The sequence below is a fragment of the Bos grunniens genome, chromosome 6, assembly GCF_055505025.1.
Source record: "Bos grunniens cultivar Pamir isolate PY7600 chromosome 6, Bosgru_T2T1.0, whole genome shotgun sequence".
NCBI lineage: Eukaryota > Metazoa > Chordata > Mammalia > Artiodactyla > Bovidae > Bos > Bos grunniens.
Genome location: NC_141170.1, coordinates 37,620,040 through 37,640,382, shown reverse-complemented (window position 1 = coordinate 37,640,382; position 20,343 = coordinate 37,620,040).

Genomic DNA, 20,343 nt, shown 5'->3' with positions numbered 1-20,343 from the left:
AGGTCCATGAATCAAGGCAAACTGGAAGTGGTCAAACAGGAAACGGCAAGACTGAACATCAACATTTTAGGAATCAGAGAATTAAAACGGACTAGAATGGTTGAATTTAACTCAGATGACCATTATATCTACTACTGCGGGCAAGAATCCCTTAGAAGAAATGGAGTAGCCATCAAGCTCAACAAAAGAGTTCTAAATGCAGTACTTGGATGCAATCTCAAAAATGACAGAATGATCTCTGTTTGTTTCAAAGAAAAACCATTCCATATCACAGTAATTCAAGTCTATGCCCTGACCAGTAATGCTGAGGAAACCGACATTGAATGGTTTTATGAAGACCTACAAGACCTTCTAGAACTGACATCCAAAAAAGATGTCCTTTTCATTGTAGGGGACTGGAATGCAAAAGTAAGAAGTCAAGAAACACCTGGAGTAACAGGCAAATTTGGCCTTGGATTACACAACGAAGCAGGTGAAAGGCTTACAGAGTTTTGCCAAGAGAACACACTGGTCATAGCAAACAGCTCTTCCAACAACAAAAGAGAAGACTCTACACATGGACATCACCAGATGGTCAATACAGAAATCAGACTGATGATATTCTTTGCAGCCAAAGATGGAGAAGCTGTATACAGTCAGCAAAAACAAGACTGGGAGATGACTGTGGCTTAGATCAGGAACTCCTTTTTGCCAAATTTAGACATATATTGAAGAAAGTAGGGAAAATCACTAGACCCTTCAGATATGACCTAAATCAAATCCCTTACAATTATACAGTGAAAGTGAGAAATAGATCAAAAGGGTTATATCTGATAGACAGAGTGCCTGAAAAACTATGGGCGAAGGTTCATGATATTGTACAAAAGTCAGTGATCAAGACCATCCCCAAGAAAAAGAATGCAAAAAAGGAAAATGATTGTCTGAGGAGGCTTTAAAAATAGCTGAGAAAAGAAAAGGTGAAAAGGCAAAGGAGCAAAGGAAAGATATACCCATTTAAATACAGAATTCCAAAGAATAGCAAGGAGAGATAAGAAAGCTGTCCTCAGTGATCAATGCAAAGAAATACAGTAAAAAAAAAAGAATGGGAATAACTAGAAAGCACTTCAAGAAAACTAGAGATATCAAGGGAATATTTCATGCAACAATGGGCACAATAAAGGACAGAAATGATATGGACCTAACAGAGGCAGAAGATATTAAGAAGAAGTAGCAAGAATACACAGAAGAACTATACAAAAAAGATGTTCATGACCCAGGTAACCTTGATGGTGTGATCATCACCTAAAACCAGACATACTGGAATGTGAAGTCAAATGGTCCTCAGGAAGCATCACTACAAATGAAACTAGTGGAGGTGATGGAATTCCAGTTAAGCTATTTTAAATCCTAAAAGATGATGCTATGTAAGTGCTGAACTCAATATGCCAATAAATTTGGAAAACTCAGCAGTGGCCACAGTTTTTTATTCCAATTCCAAAGAAAGGCAATGCCAAAGAATGTTCAAACTACCGCACAATTGCACTCATCTCACACACTAGTAAATTAATGCTCAAAATTCTCCAAGCCAGGCTTCAACAGTACATGAACTTCTAGATGTTCAAGCTGAATTTAGAAAAGGCAGAAGAACCAAAGATCAATTTGGCCACATCTGTTGGATCATTAAAAAAGCAAGAGAGTTCCAGAAAAACATCTACTTGTTCTTTATTGACTATGCCAAAGCCTTTGACTGTGTGGATCACAACAAACTGTGGAAAACTCTGAAAGAGATGGGCATACCAGATCACCTGACTTGCCTCTTGAGAAATCTGTATGCAGGTCAGGAAGCAACAGTTAGAATTGGACATGGAACAATGGACTGGTTCCAAATTGGGAAAGCAGTATGTCAAGGTTGTATATTTTCACCCTGCTTATTTAACTCATATGCAGAGTACATCATGTGAAATGCCAGGTCGGCTTGAAGCACAAGCTGGAATCAAGATTGCTGGGAGAAATATCAATAACCTCAGATATGCAGATGACATTACCCTTATGGCAGAAAATGAAGTAGAACTAAAGAGATTTTTTATGAAAGTGAAAGACGAGAGTGAAAAAGTTGACTTAAAGCTCAACATTCAGAAAACTAAGATCATGGCATCCGGTTCCATCCCTTCATGGCAAATAGATGAGAAAACAATGGAAATAGTGAGACTTTATTTTAGGGGACTCCAAAATCACTGCAGATAGTGACTGCAACCATGAAATTAAAAGCACTTGCTCCTTGGAAGAAAAGTCATGACCAATCTAGACAGCATACTAAAAAGCAGAGGCATTACTTTGCCAACAAAGGCCCATCTAGTCAAAGCTATGCTTTTGTTTTTTTGTTTTGTTTTTTTTTTCAATAGTCATGTATGGATGTGAGAGCTGGACTATAAAGAAAGATGAGCACTGAAGTATTGAAGCTTTTGAACTGTGGTGTTGGAGAAGACTGAGAGTCTCTTGGACTGCAAGGAGATCCAACCAGTCCTTCCTAAAGGAAATCAGTCCTGATTGTTCATTGGAAGGACCGATGCTGAAGCTGAAACTCCAATACTTCGGCCACCTGATGTGAAGAATTGACTCATTGAAGAGACCATGATGGTGGGAAAGATTGAAGACTGGATAACAGAGGATGAGATGGTTGGATGATATCACCGACTCGATGGACATGAATTTGAATAAGCTTTGGGAGTTGCTGATGGACATGGAATCCTGGCGTGCTGCAGTCTATGGGATCACAGAGAGTCAGACACTACTGAGAGGCTGAACTAAATGAACTAAGTAAATAACCTCCAAATTTCAAATTTTAATAAGTTTTAAGCTGGTACTGAGAAGTTTCCTAACTACTTATCCTCCATTTATATGTAATAAAGTAACTCAAGTTTGACAAATTTCACAGGAATTGAACGGAGAAATACGTGGCTTTATGTGATATTTTCACACAACATAAAATCTGTGGTTTAATTTGTGACGTTTTGAGCACTTAGTAGTTGAATAAGTAATTGTTATCATTAGGTATTCTTGGTTGTTGTGAGGCTGCTAGTGTGAGGCATAAATTTTAAAGTTTCATGAAAAATAAGTTATTGCTTTAAAATTAAAAATCAATTACTAATATGCTTGTGAACATGTTTGATATCTTTAAATATCAAATAATTAATGTTTCCATTCTTAAGCCTAAAATCTCAAAATATTAGTAATAAAATGTTATCTAATACCCAAGACTCTTGTTTGAACCTTTAAAATAATGCTACTTTTTTAGATTAACAGAATTTAAAGAATATTTTAAGGTAATATTTAGCTCTGAAGTCTATTCCAATCCCCTTTGTAGAAATCCAGATCTGAAAACAAGGTAGGCAGGTGTAGTACCATTTTAAGCCACAAGAGGGTAGCCTTCCCCCAGAAAAAATTCAATGTTTTTGTTTTCCTTATAACAGCATGACCCTATTAAAATACAAACTTTAGAGATTGTGAGGACTGAAGTTACAATTTATGACCTACAATTTTTAAGACCACAAGTATTTAAAGCTGTTTTGTTATATAATAATATAGATAAAAGGAAATACATGGGGATCAACCATGGTACATTAGTAACCATAACATCCAATTTTAGTAGCATGGGTCTCCTGTCTAACCAAGTAACACTTTTCCAAGTGCAACTATTTTTTGAAGAATCCTGTATTTGTAGAATTTGTGAAGGAAAAGCAGAGACTCTCAAAGTATACATGGCGTGGATTCTATGTGTTTGAGTAAATTATCCTCTTTTCTCTTTAGGAGAAACTTACACATTTTCTTTTATTTTTCAATTAATTTACTACGTAATTTGTTTTGATTTTTATTATACTCAAGTGCATGCCTGAAAATATCACCAAAATCTAAACCAAAAGAAAATTTGTATCCCTCTGTTATTTCTAAATTAGGACAGGTCAGTGTATGAAACTTGATTGCAAATAAAATAGGAGTCATGAATTCTAATCCCAGGTCTATTACTTATTAACCAAGCAGTATAACTTATGGAAGCCAATGTATTCTTACTGATTAACTCAGATCATTTATCTGCAAAACAAAGAGCTGGAATATCTATACTTGGGGATGTTTCCTTGATTTTTTCCCCTTTCTTTCCTGTAACATTGATATGTCCTTTTTGTCCATGAAGAAAATCACAAAGGGCAGGAGTTAATTAATGCTACACTTGATTCAGCTCTATTCTAGCATTGCTTTGATAAGGATAATGTTTCTCTGTGGAGCAGATTTAAGTGCCAACTGATTTCAAACCAGTAGTGTTTAAAAGTCTGTTGGTTTATCTTATTTATTTATTTTTTGCACTGCTTCTTAAACGTCTTACTCAAATCCTTAAAGGACAGAGCAATCAGGACTTTAGATCAAAGGTAAAATGAAACCTTAATAACTGCTTTCTTCTCGGCACACACACCCAAAAAAAAAAATCCCAAGAATTGTATGTAATAGAAAGCAGAGTGGAGCAAATTTTTCACTGTCTACAGTTGGCATGCTAAGGAATGGATTTCTCGTTATGGAAAAGTTGGGTAAAGGGACTGAGTGCATGCTGAGACTCTCACTGTGATATCCAATACCCCATATCTGCTGAAGATCAAGGCAATAGTTTCAGGGCCTGTCCTCATCTTCAGCAAGAGTGAGATCAACAAAACATGATAAAATGACCCTCTCAGCTCTAGGAACATGACTCTTCAGTCATGGGTGTACAACTAGCTGGGTTTCTTGACTGGAGCTTCAGAACAGTATCTCAAACTCAATTTTAATTAGCAGTAAAAGAGCTATTTACCTGAAAATTATGTTGTGACACAGGTGTGTTACTGCTAGAAAAGCCATTCCCTGAGTCAGTTCAACAACGTGCATATGCTCATCTTGTTTGACTTGGTTTATGATTATATACAGTAATGTTGCCAAATAAATTGTTTTCAAATGTTAACTACCTCTGGAGAAGAATGATTTGCTATCTTTTTAGTACACAGCTCGGCTTTATTCATTAGAGAATGTCTGTCCTCTAAATTTTTCCAAAGACAAAACTGAATAGAGTCTGAATCTCTCAGTCCCTATGAGGCTGGAGGATGGTGAATCTGAGCATCACTTGAGAAGAATGGACCCCTCTTTATAAACTAGAAATCTTGCTTTTCTGTTCTCCTCATTTCTCTTACTGTATAAGGCTAAGGAGGCAGAGAAAAGAAAGTGAACAGAAGGGATATGGGGATACGGTACATCAGGCAGGTGGTTAAAGCAATTCTAAGATAGTCTGTGGATTCAGAGAACCAGAAATAGATGCTAATGACCAGAGATTTACACAGCTTTGCCTCACTGACAGCAGCAATGCAGAGTGAGGAAGCCACTGCAAAATCCTCCAGTTATTTTCTTACCAAGAGTCAGAGGACTGAAAAAGCAAGTGGGGAAGGGAACTAGTGTTCACTTTGTCCTACCTATATGTCAGGTCTCTATCAGAGTCTCAAAATAAGACTGAAAGGTTGATCCATTGTCCAAATGAGGAAACAAAGACTGAGAACTCAAATACTTGTCAAAGTTTATACATCTCATTAGTGCTGAGTATGAATTTAGACTGAAGCATGTGTTATTCAGTGGTTTATCAGGTGGCACTAGTGGTAAATAACCCACCTGGCAATGCAGGTAGATGCTGTAGACAAGAGTTTGCTCCCTGGGTTGGGAAGATTTCCTGGAGGAGGGCATGGCAACCCACTCCAGTATTCTTGCCTGGGGAATCTCATGGACAGAGGAGCCTGGCAAGCTACAGTCCATTGGGTTACAGAGTCAGACACAACTGAAGTGACTTCACACACATGCATACGTGTATTATTCAGGGAGTTCCCTAGTGGCTCAGACAGTATCTGTCTGCAATGCAGGAGACCTAGGTTCAATCATTGAGTTGGGAAGATCCTCTGAAGACAGGAACGGCTACCCACTCCAGTATTCTTGCCTGGAGAATTCCACGGACAAAAGAGGCTGGTGAGCTATAGTCCTTGGGGTCGAAAAGAGTCGGACACAACTGAGCAACAGACACACACACACACACACACACATACACACACACACATGTTATTCAAGGGTTTCCTAAGTGGCGCTAGTGGTAAAGAACCTGTCTTCTAATACAGGGGATGCAAGAGACATGGGTTCAACCCCTGGGTTGGGGAGGTCCCCTGGATGAGGGCATAGCAACCCACTCCAGTATTCTTGCCTGGAGAATTCCATGGAAAGAAGAGCTTGGTGGGCTACAGTCCATAGGGTCACAAAGAGTTGGATGTGACTGAAGCAACTGAGCATGAAAGTATTATTCAAAGACCAAATATCTATAAAAGCTTTTCAAGAACTTTAAGTTGTTTCTCAAAACTGAAGTACCATATAATGCTCATTGACTTAGTCTCATCTTTGTGTAGAGGTCTTCAGTTGAGTTTTTTTTGTTGTTGTTGTCACTGAAAATGAAAAGTGAAAGTGAAAGTCACTCAGTTGTGTTCCACTCTCGTGACCCCATGGACTCTACAGTCCATGGAGTTCTCCAGGTCAGAATACTGGAATGGGTAGCCTTTCCCTTCTCCAGGGGATCTTCCTAACCCAGGTGTTACTGAAGAAAATAGCAAATTTGTTGACATTGAAGACTATTCCTGAATCAGGACACCTCAGTTTCATTGATTTCCCTTCCTCAATAATGTATTTCCCTTTTTTTCTTGTCAGGAAATGTATAAAATATTTCATATATATTCAGAAAAAAGATGGTCTGACACCATTATCACTCACATATCAGGCAATATTGTATGAAAATAAGGGCTTACAGTCTTCTAAAAAGAGCTGAAACTGTGCAACTGCATTTCAAAAGACATCTAATCTACTGAATTAGTATTCAGAATAACTGTAGGCCCTTAGTATGATATTTGTAACTATATACAATATTTCAAATCATCATGGATTAAAATTCTCTGATTTAGAACATATGCCCTATATAAAAAAACTGAAAAGAATAGCATAAACTTTAAAGGGAGCTCTGGTCATAACAGCAAAAATTTGACATTTGCCAAATTCATTGGATATTGTTCTCTTCCCAAAGCAATAAAGGGTAATTGTAACAGACAAATATAAATGAAGCCATTCATAACATATAATATAATGACTAAACTAGCATGTGTCAGAGGAAATAAGAATGAACAGCAATCAGCCCTGACCTCTTCCTTCTCCTTGGGCATCAGAGGGGCATTCCTCTTCAGTGACAGTATTTTGCTTGGACATTTGTGAAATAAGCCCTTTACATTCCAAGAAGATGCAACAAATACATTTTCTTGAAAATACTATAGTATTCAATACAATCAAATATGTTTTAGACATAATAGAAAATATTGTGTTCAATTCAGGATATAATTCAGAAGGAGTTAAATAAACATTGAAGCATCTTCAATGCTTCTCCAAAGAAGATTCTTTTTTGTCCAAAATTTTGGAAGTAATAAAAGTCCTTTATATTTACCATCATTTATATAAAAACCTTGTTCAGTGACCTCAGGGAGCCGAGTTTCCACTTCCCCAGGCCTGTTAATCCAGACGCAGCAAGCAGTGTTGGCCAGAGTGGACACCTCAATGCTCAGCTAAAGGTAATTGTGCAGTTTTCTGGAGTCGAGAACAACTCTGGCCAGTCAGGGTTTTGTTGGGCAGCTCTTGCTTTAGCAGCAGCATCTGCAATGTCTTGAAGAGTTTAGGAGCGGTCCCTGACCACAGCCTCTTGCACCTTCTCCTAGCCAGGGCAGTGGAGAGCTGCCAAGGGAAGGTATTTTTTAATCACGAATGCCTTCTGCTAACTGTGGCTTAGTCTGAGGCTCAGGAGGGGAAATGCCAGGATCTGCACGGGTGGTTTTGTGCTGGTGTCCCTTTCTCTGCCCAGCACCTAGATGCAGTATTCCCTCGGCTTGAAGGTTGCCAACCAGAGGTGGAGAAATAGACCCAGGGTCTTGATATGATAGAGACAAGGCTGAGTTTGGTCCAGAGAAACTGTCACTCTGGGCATTAGGGCAGAGTTTATGACTGACGGAACTACAGGATCTTCAGATGCGTGTCAGACCCTGTTGTGTGATAACAATAGCATTCTCTTTTCAGGCTGGAGGAAGGTTCACGGAATGTGAGTAGGAAGACCCAGAGAGGCCTTCCTGGGATAGCAGTTGGGAAAAGGAGTGTCAGAGAGGGAAGGAGGAGTGGAGAGAAATGTTCTTAGTCCTCTTGGGAGGGAGCATCCTACCATGATGTCAGCCACTTCTCTTCCTGGTTGGTTTGATTCGTGGTCTCCAGCATTTGCACAGGACCAGATGTCTAGTTGAAGAAGGCAAAGGCACCCCACTCCAGTACTCTTGCCTGGAAAATCCCATGGACGGAGGAGCCTGGTAGGCTGCAGTCCATGGGGTCACTGAGAGTCGGACACGACTGAGCGACTTCACTTTCACTTTTCACTTTCATGCATTGGAGAAGGAAATGGCAACCCACTCCAGTGTTCTTGCCTGGGGAATCCCAGGGACAGTGGAGCTTGGTGGGCTGCCATCTATAGGGTCGCACAGAGTTGGACACTACTGAAGTGACTTAGCAGCATATAAACAACCATCATTACAGTACAGCTACCTCTTGAAATATTTTGCTGCAAAAATGAGCTTTGGGTGGACGACCCAGAGGGATGGTATGGGGAGGGAGGAGGGAGGAGGGTTCAGGATGGGGAGCACATGTATACCTGTGATGGATTCATTTTGATATTTGGCAAAACTAATACAATTATGTAAAGTTTAAAAATAAAATAAAATTAAAAAAATGAGCTTTGATCTGACTATTCCAAATATATTAATTAAATTACAAATCTCACAAAAATTTTTAGGGGCACACACACACAAGCACACATATACACACAAGCATACACGATTTGTCATTTAACATTATTAAGGCATGAGGCCCAACCTCTGTTCTATCTAGTTAAGTAGAGAATTTTGTAGTGGATGGATGGAAATCCACCAATTTTCTGTTCAAATAAATATTTGGTAGATTCCTTAATAAAAAATAGTAATTGTTAAAAAGAACTTGTTCCTTCATCCTGTGGTTCTCAGCCTTTTCCTCACTCAATAACTGAGGCTTTTGAAAATACTGAATCCTAGATTCCACCCCAAGAAAAATGAAATGAAATGTTAGTTGCCTAGTCATGTCTGACTCTTTGTGACCCCCATAGACTGCAGCATGCCAGGCTCCTCTTTCCATGGAATTCTCTAGGCAAGAATAATGAAGTGGTAGCCATTCCCTTCTCCAGGGGATTTTCCTGACCCAGGGATTGAACCTGGGTCTCCTGCATTGCAGGCAGATTCTTTACCATCTGAGCCACCAAGGAAGCCCTAAGAGATCCCTGTATAATTTTCCTGGACTATGTTCTGGTACTTGAAAAAAAAAAAATGTCAGTGATTCTAATATGCAGCCAACATTTAGGACCACTTCCTGACCCTTGTATCTCTGACAATCAAGACACCCTGTGACCTGTCCTGTCCTTTGTTCTCATGAGTTCAAGAGGTTGCAGCAGGAGAACATCTCAGACTTCCCCTGAAGCCCAGTCAATAGCTGGGGAGACACGCCTCTCCCTACCTATTAGCATATGGTAAAACAATTCTGTCTCATACTTGAATTGACCAATGAGTGAATGACTAAGCCTTTTTGAGTTGAAAGCTTTCAGTTCTGTAGAAAAGAAATGAAAGATCTAAAAATATCTGATTGCCCTCACCCACTTCTGTCTCAGCATCCCTCTTTCCTCCAATGTTTTCTATCTCAGGCTTTGTTTTCTGTCATAGAGTTTTACTTATCTACCTATTAATGACTGATTTCTTCTCTCTCCTGGTACATTGTAACCCAGTAGAGTAGGAATTCTTCTCTTAATTCCTTGTACCTGAGTACATTGCCAAGCACACAGCAGGCTTTCAAAAAAGATATTTGGTTTACATAAATTAAAAAAAAAAAAAGATTATGTCAAAGAATTGTAAAGTACGGGACAATAGTGGATAGGTGGTCTTCCCAATGGGGTTCCTTTCCATAGGTGCACTTTTGAAATAGGAGTGTGCAATGCTGGCAGGAAGGAGGAATTGTTGATGAAATCTCCACTTCCTACAGGAGTTCTAGCTCCTGGGACCATAGCCCACCTTACAGGATTGTGAAGATTGTGTTTTAGGTTGAATATATGTCCTTTGGGGCTTCCCTGGTGGCTCAGCAGTAAAGAATGCAGGAGACACAGGGGGCTTGATCTCTGGATCAGGAAGATCCCCTGGAGGAGGAAATGGCAACCCACTCCAGTGTTCTTGCCTGGGAAATCCCATGGACAGAGGAGCCTAGTGGGCTATAGTCAGTGGAGTCACAAAAGAGTTGAATACAACTGAGCGACTAAACAACAACAGTAACACATATCCTTTTCAAGTATTCTAAATTAAGTAGTGGGTGGTTAAAGCTGTTACTTTTGCTTTAGGGAAATTCAGGAGGAGAAAGAGTCAACCCTTTAGATCAAACACTAAGATCCTCTAGCATCTCCTCCAAACAACAGAACAAGCTTAGGGTTTTCAGTAGACTCTTCCAATGTATCAAACTCTTACAGTTACAATCCAATGTTGTTATAGATAACTTTCTTTAGATTTTAAATAAGAATTTCTTATTATTCTTATTATCCCAAAGCATAATATATGAACAGCATTTATAAAGAAAGTGAATATATTATTTAGTAGTGGGTGATAGGCTGTTGTAAAATTACATGCGCCTGTGTAAGTATATACACTTAAGTATGTAATATATACTTCATGTGTGTAATGTACACATACGTGTATATGAAATTGTGTATGTGCATATATATAATTGTGCATATGTAGATATACAAAATGCAATTAACTTTAATACAGCAGGGACTTTTACATGGTATTTTTTTATATTATACAAACAAGGAAACTGCTTAACATGCTTAAATATATGATTAATTTCACTTAGCTAACAAGGAGAAAATGTAGAACATTTCCTCAGAACTCCAATTACAGTCTCATAATAAGCAATTTGCCGTTTCCCTGTTAGAAGATTTGTAAAGCATAAAGACCCAAAATATATTTTATTAACAATATGTTAAATCCTTCATTGGCAAGCAACAAGGTTATAAATTTTTTTCTGTATACAAGTCAACATAGTCCAAATTGCCAGAAATAAATCCAGGTAAACAAAATAATTTTAGATTTAATCTTACTGGCATGAGAGAAGATCCACAAGCAATGAAATAATTTAAATTCTGCTAAGATATTTATATATGGCATCTCTACTGCATTAGTATGAATTTTGTTCATTATAGTAGAATGTACAAAGTTCAATACACCAAGGACTCTCTTCACCCTGAAGAATATCTAATGCTACTATGTTAATTGTGCCTCACATTGGCAAATGATACATGGAAAATAATGACTTCCTTTAAAAAGATCATTTCTATTTTTTCTGAAGTGTTATTTTTGTACCTTAGTGTTATATTTGTTACTTTTAATGAAATAAAAATAATTGTCAATAAACAGAGAGAAATGATAATGGAAGGTCAAAGAGTGATGCTTGCTACTACCCCAAATTTGAATAAGTATTTTCTAGTAACAGTAGATCATCTTTTTGTATAAAATATTATTCTGTAAGTGTGAAAAACAATAATAAGATATTGCTAGTTTGGAATTTGTGGTTTTTCTCTTAAGAATAATAGAGGAATACAAATAAATGTATAATAAGAGCAATGGACTAAAATGACTGGTGTAAATTTGTCCTTATTACTTAAAAGTGGATGCCCTTGCAGAAAGTGTATACTCTGTACTTCTACAAACAAGTACACCATTTTGAGGAAAATATCTTAACAGCAGCAACTTAAGGAAGATCTGCTTGTTGTAACATACAAGTTCACTCATGATTTCATTGTCAGAATGTTTGATATATAATTTAATGAGAAGTACAAAATATTTACTTTCAAAATATAACAGAGAGTAATGAAGCATCTTCGGATAAATTTTCTGCTTCATAGTTGCCTGTTTTACTCATCGTTGTCACATATTCTCCATTTAGCAATTCTGGCTAGGCCTTAGTGGTGGAACCCACCACACAGTTGAGTCTTCTGGGTGCAGAATAAAGACCTGGTAGTTTTATGGCTGATTTCAGTGAGGCAGATATTAGAGCCATCTGCTTAAAACATGGAGAGCCTAAATTTTCACAAATATTATAAAATTTTTACGTGTAGAAAAATGATTTAATTTTTCTAATTTCTGAGTAAATTCCAATAGCCTACTGCTAACCTTATGGACCAAAATATGGCAAGAAATTGATAAAATTCTATACAGTTTCCTATAAACATCCTGTATTTCTTCCTTGATTAACTGTTAGCTTTGGTCTCATATACCAACATGAGCACTACAATGCATTCAGTTGGCTCAAATCTGATACATATATATTCACTACATACATATATTTGATATGAAAAATCTTATAATTAAATCTCTTCAAGTGTTGCCATATCTGTGAGATTCAGAGCCCTGTAAATTCTTTAGTCACGATGGGTAACAAAGAACATAATTTTGATGTTTGATTGCTTTCATTTCTTTCTAACATACCTGTTATTTCTCAAAAGAGATAAGGCAAATAAAGCAAGGCAAATAGGATAGTAATAACATTTTACATGAAGAAAATTAATCAATCAATCATAGAAACAGAGGTTTCATAACACCTATTAAGTCATCTTGTCAAGCCCTGAGGGTTGGTATAGGATTGTCATTGAAATCTGCTTTCCAGTTCTTTATCAAAAATAGTTCCAAAAAGTGTCAAATAGAAGAGTATTTTTTTCTGATGGATTAATGCCTGATGCTCAGAATAAATACTATTAATATTCACTGCAGAAGAAATTTCAGTGTTATCATCGTCAGAAATGATTTGAAAATATTTTTGTATGATTGCTAATAAAGAAATCAATAGTTCTAAAGACACTTATTAGTGGATAAAAAGTTCCCCATTTTGAAGGGGAATTTGTTAGAATATGTGAGGGTTTGTAACAGCGTTTGTTTATTCCTTTGTCTAAAGACACATTTCAGACACTGCAGGCATCATTCTACCAAAGCTCTGGAAAAAAAGCATTAACAATAAATATCAATTTTAAAAACACAAAAATGAAAACTACAAAATTGAAAATCTGTAGGCAAAACAGTCACTAAAGGCCAAATTAATTCATAGCAAAGAAGAGGGGTGGAAGTTGAAAGACCAAAGGCCTAATGCTCTCAAAAGTTTCTTAACTGGCCTTAAATGAAAGTATCACATAGTGATGCAGACAGAAAGTTTTTATTGGCTCACATAAGAAACCCTTACATTGTGTGACCCTTATGGGGCCCAGGATGTGTGGGTATCTTGTTTCCATTTCCACACCATTAACTGTTATATAGTTCCTGGCTACCACTATGATTTACGTGTGAACCTTTCAGCTTTTCTCCCTTAAAAATTCCTTTTCTACTCTATGTCACATATTATTTGCAGTTTAAGATGAGATAATTTCATGTTAATTTCAAGTGCCTGTTTCATCTTAGTATAACTACTGTAATTTTACTGACTTTTTTAAAACTACACAATTTCCCTAATCATCTAAATTTTAACTGATATGTACTTTAATGATTGTAAATGTTCTTTTAAAGTAAAATCTGAATAAAAATTATTTAGTTTATCATATTATAAACTTACATAGATGGCTACAGAGTAAAATAGTTGTGGGTAATACCAATTGATTACCTTTAAAATAATAATAATAATGAAAAATCAGATTAAAATAGTCAATCTTCAATTTTAGATTTCTTTTATAAAGCATCAGCTATGTTTTAGGGGCAGTGTTTCTGATGAAGTAGAGCAGGGAGCTTGGTACAGTTCATCTGTATACAGATGGTAGGAAGGACATAGACCATCACATGTTGACGTCACTCCTGCCAAACCAATGACATGCCAAGCACATTACCTGAGGCTGTCAGTCTTTGTGGACTGGTATGTTCTTCCCTCCACCCAGGCTATATCAATAATGAAATGGTAGGCTGGCTTGCTGGGGGAATTAAAGAGGCATTGGGAAACTGTTATCACTCACAGACATGCATGTTTATCATATATAATGCCATATCATTTTATATCATACCATAGCAACAGTTCCTAAAATTAGTTTTACTTCTATATGCTTCAAAATTATTTTCCAAAATGACTGTCCAAGTATATATATTATATATAAACATGTATATATATTTATAATTTTTCTTTAAATATTTACAAATAGAACTAGATTCCATTTTTCAGGGCACACAATTTATACAATTTTGTGAAGTCTCTTTAAGAAAAACAATACAAAATCATAACTGCAAAAATAGATATGAAAAAATATCCATATAAAAAAATAATAGCTTACACATTTAAAAACTGACAAGTAACATAAATATCAAAATATCCAGAAAACATATTTTTATTTATTTTCTGCCTGATAGTCAATTATAATACTTTTGATTCCAATGTTATTGGCAGCATAGTTTTTGACCATATTCTTTATGACAATGATTTTGTCATACTTTCTACAGAGAAAAGAATGACAACCAGTCTCTCTTTTTATGTAGTTGATTGGAATTTATTTTCTATTATTTTTGTTGGAATATATTGTATAATGCATGTGATTTTACAAAGATATATGCTTACTATTTGTGGTAATGTATTGGTTTATTCTATGCTTCTTAAAATTCTAAAATATCTGTTTGTGCAATGCCCAAGCCAAAAAAATAAAATTAAATTAAAGATGGTATAATGCATTTCTAATTGTCAAAAAATGCATTATCAAGGATCAGTTCAGTTGCTCAGCCATGTCCAAATCTTTTTGACCCCATGGACTGCAGCACACCAGGCCACCCTGTCCATCACCAACTCCCAGAGCTTACTTAAAATCATGTTCATTGAGTCAGTGATAACATACAACTATTTCAAGAGTATTTCTGAGAAAAGACATTATCAAATATATTTCTGAGAAAAGGGAATTTCTGTTTAAAGTAGGTATTAATATGAATCTAATACTAGCAATTGTATACATATAATTACTGGAAGAATTGTCAAATTAGCTCCTATCGCTTCTCAAACCTTGTTTTTCCTCCATTATCCACGTATTTCAAGGATGCTGTTGGACATGCTGATATTATAATCCGATCTGTGGCCTTGAAGATAATGATGGACTGTCACTGTGAGTGGTAAGAATATACACTGAAGCCATTTTTACACTAGAACAGCCAGCAATAACCCACTGTACCAAGTGGGTTTGAATTGTATAAAGTTTTTTCACTTAAAAAAAAAAAAAGGTTTTCTCATTAAACCCAAACTAAATGTATCACAAACTCAATTTCTCCTTTGGATCACAAAATTCCCAAGGCCACTTTAAAAACATATACAGAAGAAACATGATGGAGGATAAGTCAAATTGGAATGCGACAGAGGTCTTAACTGATTACAGTTCAAATAGCTTGGTTTTGAAAATTTAATAAGACCTTGTCGCTTTATAAACACACTGTCAAGAACCTTTGCAGGTTTAGCAAAATTATGTGCAAATAAAAGAAACTGAACTTAAACTTCATTAGCTCCAGAGTAAACTGTGCCTCTATTTGCAAAGGTTATTGTATTTAGCATATTGACACTCAATAGAAATTTAGTATTTCTCTTTGAAATGAATCTGTGCATACATGCTCAATGTCCAACTTTTTGTGACCCCATTGATTGTAGCCTGCCAGACTCCTCAGTCCATCGGATTTTTCCAGGAAGGATTACTGGAGCAGGTTGCCACTTCCGCCTTTAGGAGATCTTCCCAACCCAGGGATTGAACCTACATCTCCTGTTGTCTCCTGTTTTGCAGGCAGATTCTTTACCACTTGAGTCATGGGGGAAGCAATTTATTTGGGATAGTACCGGGAACCAGCCGTGGCTGGATCCAGTGATTCCCTCGGGAGGACGGCGTTGGCGAAAAGGATAGAAATAGAGAAAGAGATATGGAAAGAATTTTGCAGTTAAGAAAATAGAGGAGAGAAAGAGGCTGATATTCCTTGACTTATGCAGAAAGCCAATAAAGCCCCAGCACGGGACTTGCTCTGTTCACGTAAGCCGCAGGCACCCTCTTGAATTGCAGAAGGTGCCTCACCTTAGGAACCTTCTCGAGTGGGTCTTAGAAGCCCAGGCAAGAAAGTGAACGCAGAGGGACCCTGTGCTCCAGGGGATCAGCCTGAAAAGGAAAAGGAAAGAGAAAGAATGACATGGGGAGACCAAGCTTGATGAGCAAGACCCACACTTTATTTTCCAAAGTAGTTTTTATACTTTAAGTTGTGCATAGAGGATAATGGGGGGGAGGGGCGGGGGGGTGTAGAATCATGCAAGGTCAGCAGTCCTTGATCCTTATCGAAGCCAGGCTTTCTTTCTGCAAACTTATCATATGTAAAAGCTTTAGGTGATTTACATCATCTTCTGGCCAGGAGGCCTGTTAACATCTTATAACCCTTTCTTCAGAAAACTTATTTTCCTCCAAAGGTGATTATTCTAAAGTCAGGTGCCACCCTCTGAAAACATTAGATAAAGTTGCATTCCTATAGGGCAAAAGTGTGGTGGGCTATAACAAGAAAGGAATCAACTCAAGGGTCCAATGTCACAAACATTAAAGCTACTACTTACATTTCTATATACCAACTATATTAATCAATACACTCCCAGGGACATAGTAGGTAAGGGATATGGAAACTTGGCAGCAAGCATTAGCTCAACAAAGAAATCCTCTACTAGTTCTATTCTAACAATTTTAACTCTCTGAAAAGCTCTGCACTGTTAGAATATCTTAAGCTTCCCGTGCCTCTCGTGGTTGGCAGGCTGTGAATCTGAACAAACCTGTCAGGCAAGCTAGAAAGTCATCAGAGGGGTTTTAATTGAAACACTCCTATTAAGTCCAGAAGACCTATTAACTAGAGTTTTAGGTTGATTTTCTTACAGAGAAAGGTGGTTGGGGATAGCCCCTCCTTAATGTCAGAAGAGTTGGTGAAAGTCGTGAAATAGTAAAACAGACAGATTTTGGTTTTAGGTTAGATGTTCAGGCAGGTCCAGGGGGGCCTCTCAGGTTCTGATTCACCTTTGCATGTCAGATCCTCTCTGCATGACCTTTGTGATGGGTGGGACATCCCATGGCAGTTCCCGGGACTCATGGGTGGCTCTTGGCAGGACAGCTTAAGAAGGACAAGGGAACATTTCATGCAAAGATGGGCTCAATAAAAGACAGAAATTGTAGGGACCTAACAGAAGCAGATTGGAGGAGGCAGTGGCACCCCACTCCAGTACTCTTGCCTGGAAAATCCCATGGATGGAGGAGCCTGGTAGGCTGCAGTCCATGGGGTTGCTAAGAGTCAGCGACTTCACTTTCACTTTTCACTTTCATGCATTGGAGAAGGCAGTGGCAACCCACTCCAAGTGCCTGGAGAATCCCAGGGATGGGGGAGCCTGGTGGGCTGCCGTATATGGGGTCACATAGCATCGGAAACGACTGAAGTGACTTAGCAGCAGCAACAGAAGCAGAAGATATTAAGAAGAGGTGACAAGAATACACAGAAAAACTGTACAAAAAAGATCTTCATGACCAAGATAATCACAATGGTGATATCACTCACCTGAAGCCAGACATCCTGGAATATGAAGTGGGCCTTAGGAAGCATCACTGTGAACAAAGCTAGTGGAGGGGATGAAATTCCAGTTGAGCTATTTCAAATCCTGAAAGATGATGCTGTGAAAGTGCTGCACTCAATGTCAGCAAATTTGGGAAAATGCAACAGTGGCCACAGGACTGGAAAAGATCAGTTTTCATTCCAATCCCAAAGAAAGGCAATGCCAAAGAATGCTCAAACTCCTTCACAATTGTACTCATTTTGCACAATAGTAAAGTAATGCTCAAAATTCTCCAAGCCAGGCTTCAGCAATACATGAACTGTGAACTTCCAGATGTTCAAGCTGGTTTTAGAAAAAGCAGAGGAACCAGATATCAAATTGCCAACATCTGCTGGATCATTGAAAAAGCAAGAGAGTTTCAGAAAAAAAAAAAAAAAAAAACATCTATTTCTGCTCTATTGACTATTCCAAAGCCTTTGACTGTGTAGATCACAATAAACTGTGGAAAATTCTGAAAGAGATGGGAATGTCAGACCACCAGACCTGCCTCTTGAGAAACCTGTATGCAGGTCTGGAAGCAACACTTAGAACTGGACATAGAACAACAGACTGGTTCCAAATAGGAAAAGGAGTACCTCAAGGCTGTATATTGTCACCCTGCTTATTTAACTCGTATGCAGACCACATCATAAGAAACGCTGGTCTGGAAGAAGCACAAGCTGGAATCAAGTTTGCTGGAAAAAATATAAATAACCTCAGATATGCAGATGACACCAGCCTTATGGCAGAAAGTGAAGAAGAACTAAAGGGCCTCTTGATGAAAGTGAAAAAGGAGAGTGAAAAAATCAGCTTAAAGCTTAACATTCAGAAAACGAAGATCATGGCATCCGGTCCCATCACTTCATGGCAAATAGATGGGGAAATTGGAAACTGTGGCTGACTGTACTTTTCTGGGCTCCAAAATCACTGCAGATGGTGATTGCAGCCATGAAATAAAAAGACGCTTACTCCTTGGAAGGAAAGTTATGACCAACCTAGACAGCATATTCAAAAGCTGAGACATCACTTTGTCAACAAAGGTCCATCTAGTCAAGGCTATGTTTTTTCCAGTGGTCATGTATGGATGTGAGAGTTGGACTGTGAAGAAAGCTAAACGCCGAAGAATTGATGCTTTTGAACTGTGGTGTTGGAGAAGACTCTTGAGAGTCCCTTGGACTGCAAGGAGATCCAACCAGTCCATTCTGAAGGAGATCAGTCCTGGGTGTTCATTGGAAGGACTGATGTTGAAGTTGAAACTCCAATACTTTGGCCATCTGATGCCAAGAGCTGACTCATTGGAAAAGACCCTGATGCTGGAAAAGATTGAGGGCAGGAGAAGAAGGGGACGACATAGGATGAGATGGTTGGATGGCATCACTGACTCAATGAACTTGATTTCGGGTGGACTCCGGGAGTTGGTGATGGATAGGGAGGCCTGGCAGCCTGCAATTAATGGGGTCGCAAAAAGTCAGACATGACTGAGCAACTGGACTGAACTGAACTGAACTGAAGAAGGACAGCTGTTAACAGCTCTGTAAGTGTTTGGTTTAGTAGAATTCACCTGTGACGCCATCTGGTCTAGAGTTCTCTTTGTTGGGAGATTTTTATTACTGATTTAATTTCATTACTGTTTTGTTTCTTTCTGGTTCAGTTTTGGGAGATTGTACCTCTAAGAATTTGTCTACTTCTTCTAGGTTGTCCATTTTATTGGCATATAGGTTTTCATAGTAGCATCTTATGGTTGTGTATCTATGGTGTCAGTTGTAATTTCTCCATTTTGATTTCTGATTTTATTGATTTGGTCCCTCCTATTATTTTTGATGACCCTAATTAAAGATTTATCAATTTTGTTTATCTTTTTATGTAACCAGGTTTTAGTTTCACTGATCTTTTCTAATTTTTTTTAGTCTCTCATTTATTTCTTTTGTGATCATTATGATTTCTTTCTTTCTACTAACTTTGGGTTTTGTTTGTTCTTTCTCTAGTTACTTTATGTGAAAGGTTAGATTGTTTATTTTAGAATTTTCTTTGGGAGACAACAAAAACAGTTTTAAGATGGAAGTTTATAGAGATTCAAGCTTACCGCAGGAAACTAAAATATTTCAGAAACAGGTATATGGGTTATGGGCTTCCCAGATGGCACTAGTGGTAAAGAACCTGCCTCCCAATGTAGAACATGTAAGAGACATGAGTTTGATCCTTGAGTTGGGAAGATCCCCTGGAGAAGGACATGGTGATCCACTCCAATATTCCTGCCTAGAGAATCCCATGGACAAAGGAGCCTGGCAGGTTACAGTCCATGGGTTTACACAAAGTTGGACAAAACTGAAGTGATTTAGCACACACAGGAAGCAACTTGGCATGCATGCATGCATATGGGCTAGAGTCAACAGGGTCTCAAGGAGTCAGACATGACTGAATGACTGAATACACACAGACACATGAGAATAAAAACATGACTATCTATATTTCACTAAGCTTTGTGTTACTTCTTTTCCAATGTATTCTAGTTTCTACATTGTATTTGCTTTTAAATTGTTCTACAACAAATTACTACAAATTTAGTGGCTTTAAAAACACCCA